The 6,633-nt window shown below is 31.8% G+C and overlaps 2 non-coding genes across 2 annotated transcripts; both read left to right on the top strand.

Moving 5' to 3' along the window:
* The first annotated feature begins 2,595 nt into the window (after positions 1-2,595).
* Positions 2,596-2,716, top strand: LOC112211812 (U5 spliceosomal RNA). The gene has a single exon (XR_002945734.1). It is a non-coding gene; the product is annotated as a U5 spliceosomal RNA (small nuclear RNA).
* A 2,156-nt stretch (positions 2,717-4,872) lies between these two features.
* LOC112211811 (U5 spliceosomal RNA) lies at positions 4,873-4,993 on the top strand. The gene has a single exon (XR_002945733.1). It is a non-coding gene; the product is annotated as a U5 spliceosomal RNA (small nuclear RNA).
* Positions 4,994-6,633: the final 1,640 nt, after the last annotated feature.

Here is a 6,633-nt window from a genome sequence, read left to right as displayed (position 1 = left end):
TACTTACAAGGATAGGAGAATTTTATATTTTTTTATTTTATAATATGCTGTCTCCATTCTATCACTTTTTTCTTCATCATATCGTATACTATATCTCAGAGGAGAAATAATTTGGTTCTTATTTCAGTATTATAGTTCAAGTATTGTAAATAGAATTATCTGCTGTCCACTAATGGCATTTATGACTCAGTTATAGGAGCAACAAGTTATGTTCAAAATGACCTGAATGATGATTTTTATCGAAAAAAAAAGAAAAGATTTTTTGTTTGAAACAATCCTTAAACTAAGGTACAGTATAAATTAATATAAACTTAACATGAATACGCATCTCTGGTGGTCCTAAAACTCAAACTCCTACTTATCAGCTATTAAATTTAATAAAATAAGGAATCAGGATGTTTTATTTTTTCCAAAAACAAATTTGATAAAGTAATGAAGAAAGTATTTCGCCTATAACTACAATACATTCTATTGAAGAATATATTGTATTAGAAATTAAATTTCGTAATCCAATCTTTTTTCCTAAGCCAGGGAGAGGGGTAGCTTTGAACATTTTGCTCCTGATGGGAAATAAACGTTTATATCTTTCTAGTACTTTATCTGTTTTGTTTATAATTTTATCTACTTTGTGCTAACCTTTTGCTGTTATTGCCGCTTGGTTACTCCCACTTTTAACCCCCCTCCCCTATGCTCAATTTAGTTTTGCTCTGGTCTCCTCACAATCTGAGCATTACTCTAAATGTGACAATTTTTCTCATTTTAGGATTTTGCTCATCTGGACAAATCCTGCATTTCTTATTTTAAATTATGAGCCTAGGCAATAAGATCTTAAATCATTTACGAAATATGGATTCTTCAGCCCCTGATCGAAGAGCTACAATTTACAATTTTAATTTCAAATTGCATTGAAATGAACCCTAAAGACTTTTGCCATCGTCACACCCAATTATATATTTTTTAAAAATTACAAATCGTCTACTATGAGATAAATACTCATAGGCACCTCTTGGAGGACTAAAAAGTAGAACAATCCTGCCAGGTAAAATGTTGCTTAAGACTGAGGTATAGTACTCCATTTAAATCAAAGTAACAGAAACGCAGTAATTAACAGTTTATTTTAGAAGTCACTAACCGTCAAAATATGTTCCATATCATACATACACAAGGGCCTTCATAGAACTATCTGGTTTAAATACGACGATGTGGTGGCATGATTAACGTCTTCAGCGGCAATACTTGACGTTTGCAAAGAGATAGTTTGAAATGGGTTTGCCACTGTCGAAATTATTATCAACATTTTTATTTCTTTAGTATATTTCTTTAAAATCTATTTTTAATTATAATTCATTTAAAGTTTCATTATTTTACATTTGTTTTAGTGGCAAACCCATTTGAAACCTCTCGCCATATGATCAATTACAATTAATTAATTATGAAGAACTTGTGTTGTTATCTAAAAAAACTGTAAATTATAAATGTTTTGTTATATGTGTAAGTGTAAATATTGTTGTGTTGACAAATAAAGAACGTAACTAAAGAGTCATCTTTATCGTTACACAGGAACACGCACTAAAACGTTATAAAGGGAATATAATTAAACCTCCTACACGGAGTAACCGCCTAAGTGTAGATTGATAGATCATTGATAATCCCACCACAGGCGAGGTATAAACAAAAAATTCATTACTAGACTCATGAATAACATACAAATATATAAGAGCGTTCGCGGGAACATCCATTTCAAAGGCTTTAATTAAGTGCTAATAGACATCATTACGTTGAATAGTTATGGAGATATAGATATAAAATATATAGAAGATCTATTTATTTTGGTTGAATTTCCTATTTCTTTTACTATTACAGTTCATATTAAGGTTAATTATGATTTTCTACATTAATTTTATCCCATATTTTTCGTAAATTAATTTTACTCAAAATCTAGTGCCTTATTAGTTATCTCAGTACATATAACCTTTTAGTTTTTGTTAAGCTTGTATCAATAGGGGCCCGATATAAGAGTGTTCCCGGAATCATCCGATTCTAAGAAGACACTGAAATGAGGTATTAGTTATACCCCAAGCGCATATTTTACCTGGCAGGAGAAAATCCTTTCCCTGAGTCTCTTAATTTCTCAAAACATTGCCTTGCTATAAAAGATTTCTAATGATTGACAGTATATATTTTTAAAATTGTCTGCAGATACATGTTATATCGGCATAATTTTACACTAATAATGAGGAAGGAAACGTTTAACGTGAAATATAATAAGGAATTACTGATGTGTGAGGTCATGACAGACATAGCCTTGCTATAAATGAGTCCTGATAACGCTTGTTGCGGTCAGCAGGTGGCGCAGGGATAGACTGCACCAGATTATATTATATACGATACTTAATCGAATAATAGTGAGCTAGGAGTCAAAATTCGGTTCATCTGAGAAACAGTATTTAATAAGATTAGGAAAAAGAGATAGAATGGAGACAGTCGTTCTTAAAGAACTCAATCTCGCCAGAGAGTGTCCTTGAAGGCCTGGTACCTCCCGCTCAGGAAGATCGCCGGCGCTTCAACTATACCCTCTTCTTACAAATTGGTTGGTAACTCTGGTCTCCCTTCAAAGCGAATAAATCTTTCGCCTTTTACTAAAGATTTCCGTGGAGGGGGACTTTTGATGAGTCTATATTGAATTTTTTGTTAGTACCCCGCCTTTGGTGGGGTCATTAATGACCTATCAATACTAAAATTATCGCCAAAACATTAGGACGTTGTGTGAGAGGTATAACTAATACCTCATTTTAGTATCTTCTTAGTATCGGGTGATTCCGAGAACACTCTTATAACTAAACTATATTGATACGAGCTTAGCAAAAACTAGAAGGTTATATGAACTGAGATAACTAATAAAGCACTAGATTTGATTAAAATTTTATTTTTCATACACTCCTTAAATATCTTCTTCGGCCGCAGTTATTATACATATGATCTTTACCAATTTAAATCAAATAACAATATTATTAATAAATTATCACAGCTTAATAAAATTTTAGAACCATATCATTTAAAAAAAAACTTTATGCCGGCAATTTTGCCCATTTTATTAATTTCAGTTCACAAATTACCCTATGAGACAGTAAAAATTAGGGAATCATATCATTTTGCTAATAAGACATTCTTAGATTATTTCTAATTACCTAATTTGTCAATTCTGCACATAAAGAAAAAAATGAAAACATTTTATCACAGTCAAACTTCTTTATTATAATTTATCACAACAATATTTGTATATAACCTTTCCGATACACAGATCTGGTATTTAGTTTATTTATTTCAACTATATTTTGGTTAAATTTCCTATTTCTTTTACTAGTTCTACTTTTTAAATTCGGAGGTGAGGAAAGAAAAAGCAGTACCATTCAGAATGGATATTTCATAAATAACAATAAACATTACAGGTAACCTTAAAATACCAAAGGTAATATACGACACGATTTATTTCCTTTCTTTTCACAATAAAGCACTCACTAATTCATGTTTCTTTCTGTTTTTAGAGGGGCCGGGAAAAAAAAAATATGGTTTAGATATAAGAGTGTTCTCGGAATCATCCGATACTAATAAGACACTGAAATGAGGTATTAGATAAACCTCTCACATAACGTCCTTCCTTCATCACTTGTTTCCTAATTTATAATTTACTATTTCTCAGATAAACCGATTTTTGACTCCTAGCTCAGTATTAGTTGATGAAGTATCGTATATACTATAATCTGGTGCAGTCTATCCTGGCGCCACCTGCTGACCGAAACAAGCGTTATCAGGACTCATTTATTGCAAGGCTATGTCTGTCATGACCTCGCAGATTAGAAATTCCTTATTATATTTCTCGTTAAACGTTTCCTTCCTCATTATTAGTGTAAAATTAAGCCGATATAACATGTATCTGCAGACAATTTTAAAAATATATATTGTCAATCATTAGAATTCTTTTATAGCAAGGCAATGTTTTGAGAAGTTAAGAGACTCAGGGAAAGGATTTCCTCCTGCCAGGTAAAATATGCGCTTGGGGTAAATATTCTGGGTTGGAAATGGTGATTTAAAAAATGATTGGATTGGAGTTATTTAGTTATTCGTTCGTTATAAAGTTCCACAACTTCAAAAGCCTAAAAAGTTTCATAATGTGGTATCGATACATTTTATACGATATTTACAGTACTAGTATCGGTACTTACAAGGATAGGAGACAGTTTTTCCGGGCGATCAACTGCTTGGATATTACGTCTTTTTCAATTTTTTTGTAATTCCAGCCCTGTTATAAATATTTTAATATTTTATAGGTAATATGTTTGTTAGGGTAAGCTGTTTTCAACTTTATTAATTATTTTATTATTTTTATATTAGATTAAGTAATAATGCTTATATTTTTGAATTGCTAATCATTCTGTAATTCCTTTAATTCATTATATTTCTTATCTTTTTATTTTTGTTCTTAAAATAAAAAAAAATATTTGTAGTTAGTATTGTATTTAATATTTGTAGTATTTGGATTTGTGGACTGCTATTGACTGTGAGGTAATTCCAGACATAGCCTTGCTATAAATGAGTCCTGATAACGCTTGTTGCGGTCAGCAGGTGGCGCCAGGATAGACTGGACCAGATTATAGTATATACGATACTTAATCAACTAATACTGAGCTAGGAGTCAAAATCCGGTTCATCTGAGAAACATTAAATAATAAGATTAGGAAAAAAGAGATAGAATGGAGGCTGCAGTTCTTCAAGAACTCCATCTCACCGGAGGGTGTCCTCAAAGGACTGGTACCTCCCACTGAGGAAGATCGCCGGCGCTTCAACTATACCCTCTTCTTTCAATGTGGTTGGTAACTCTGGTCTCCCTTCAAAGCGAATAAATCTTTCGCCTTTTACTAAAGATTTCCGTGGAGGGGGACTTTTGATGAGTCTATATTGAATTTTTTGTTAGTACCCCGCCTTTGGTGGGGTCATTAATGACCTATCATTTTAAAGATTATTGGGTTGTGAGAGAGGTTTATCTAATACCTCATATTAGTGTCTTCTTAGTATCGGATAATTTCAAGAACACACTCTTTTATCTGAATCCTATTATTTTTTTTTTTTCGATCTCTTTAAAGACAAAAAGAAAGATGAATTAGTGAGTGCTTTATTGTGAAAAGAAAGGAAATCGTTCATTCTTTAATATCATGTATCATGAGTTTAAGGACTGATTGAAATGCGTTTTCGTGTAAAGTTTATTGTACATAAATAATTTTGCATTTAGAGTTCTGTATCTTTAAAACTACTAACAACACTAGAAAACGTAAGAGAACATCATTTAATGTAGATTAAATTCGCTAAAACATGAGCTATAGTAGAGACATTTACGTCCAATAGTTACCAATATATAGTTTTTTAAAAAGCAACATTACATAAAAAATGCACTGAAAAATCAGTAGTTAGTTTATTTTATATCTACATCTCCATTACTATTCGACGTCTATTAGCACTTAAATTAAAGCCTTTGAAATGGATGATTCCGAGAACGCTCTTATATCTGTATGTTATTCATGAGTCTAGTAATGAATTTTTTGTTTATACCTCGCCTTTGGTGGGATTATCAATGATCTATCAATAACAAAAGCTTTTTGTATTGCATTTCATTTCATATATAATGCACTAAAAAATCAGAATTCAGTGAATTTATTTTGAGAAAACTATAAAATAAATATAATATAATAAAATATACATAAAAATGTTGTATGGAACGTACTGAAATATCAGCAGTAGATAGTTAATTTATTTTGAGAAATCTATAGTCTCAGGAACTATGTGATGTACATATGTCTAATAACACTCAAATTAAAGCTAGTTTTATGAGCTATAAAGTAGTTTATGACATTTATTTTCGTAGTAGTAGTTTTCATGAAATTTGGTCAAATAAATTGATTTATATGTGGAGAAGATGGTTGGGGGTGCGGTCAATGAAAAACACAAATAAGTATGATTAACTTATTTTAATGTGCCATTGTGTACTTTTATTAGTTTACTGGATTTTCTCATATTGATTTCACGTTATAATTCCTTTTTTTTCTTTATATTTTCTTCAATTAAGGTTCTTATTTCGGTTTGTTTTTTCAGGCCAGATGAAGGCCTGAGGCCAGGTCGAAACCTCGCCACATATAAATAAGTTTTGTTAGTCTGTGTATCTTTGCAGACAGCACTTCCGACCAACTTCTCGAGTAAATTTTAATAGTTAAGTTAGATAAATCATCAAGAGATCTGTAAAATATATTTTTTTTAACAATTTTGGAATTTTTACTAATTTAAATATTTAAAAAAATAATTATATAATATAATCCAAGACGTTCTATTTGAATACTTACATATAAATGATTCAGGTTTTTAAAACTAGTAATAATACCTGAGATTCTCCTTTTCAGATCTCCACGTGTGGTATCGAGGGACCAGAATGACGTCACAGTGACGCACAACACCGCGGTATAATGTAAGATAGAGCGGATGCTATGAAATCACTTCCGCTGCCGCAGCAATTTCCCGAGAGCTCGAGCTAAGCCGCGTATTCCGGTCGCGATTCCACTCACGCCGGGAGGGGGGGCTCGCTGGGGA

The sequence above is a fragment of the Halyomorpha halys genome, unplaced genomic scaffold, assembly GCF_000696795.3.
Source record: "Halyomorpha halys isolate HHAL.00 unplaced genomic scaffold, Hhal_1.1 Scaffold3916.1, whole genome shotgun sequence".
Taxonomy (NCBI): domain Eukaryota; kingdom Metazoa; phylum Arthropoda; class Insecta; order Hemiptera; family Pentatomidae; genus Halyomorpha; species Halyomorpha halys.
The sequence above is the reverse complement of the archived record's forward strand: the minus strand, read 5'-3'. Positions and strand labels throughout refer to the sequence as shown.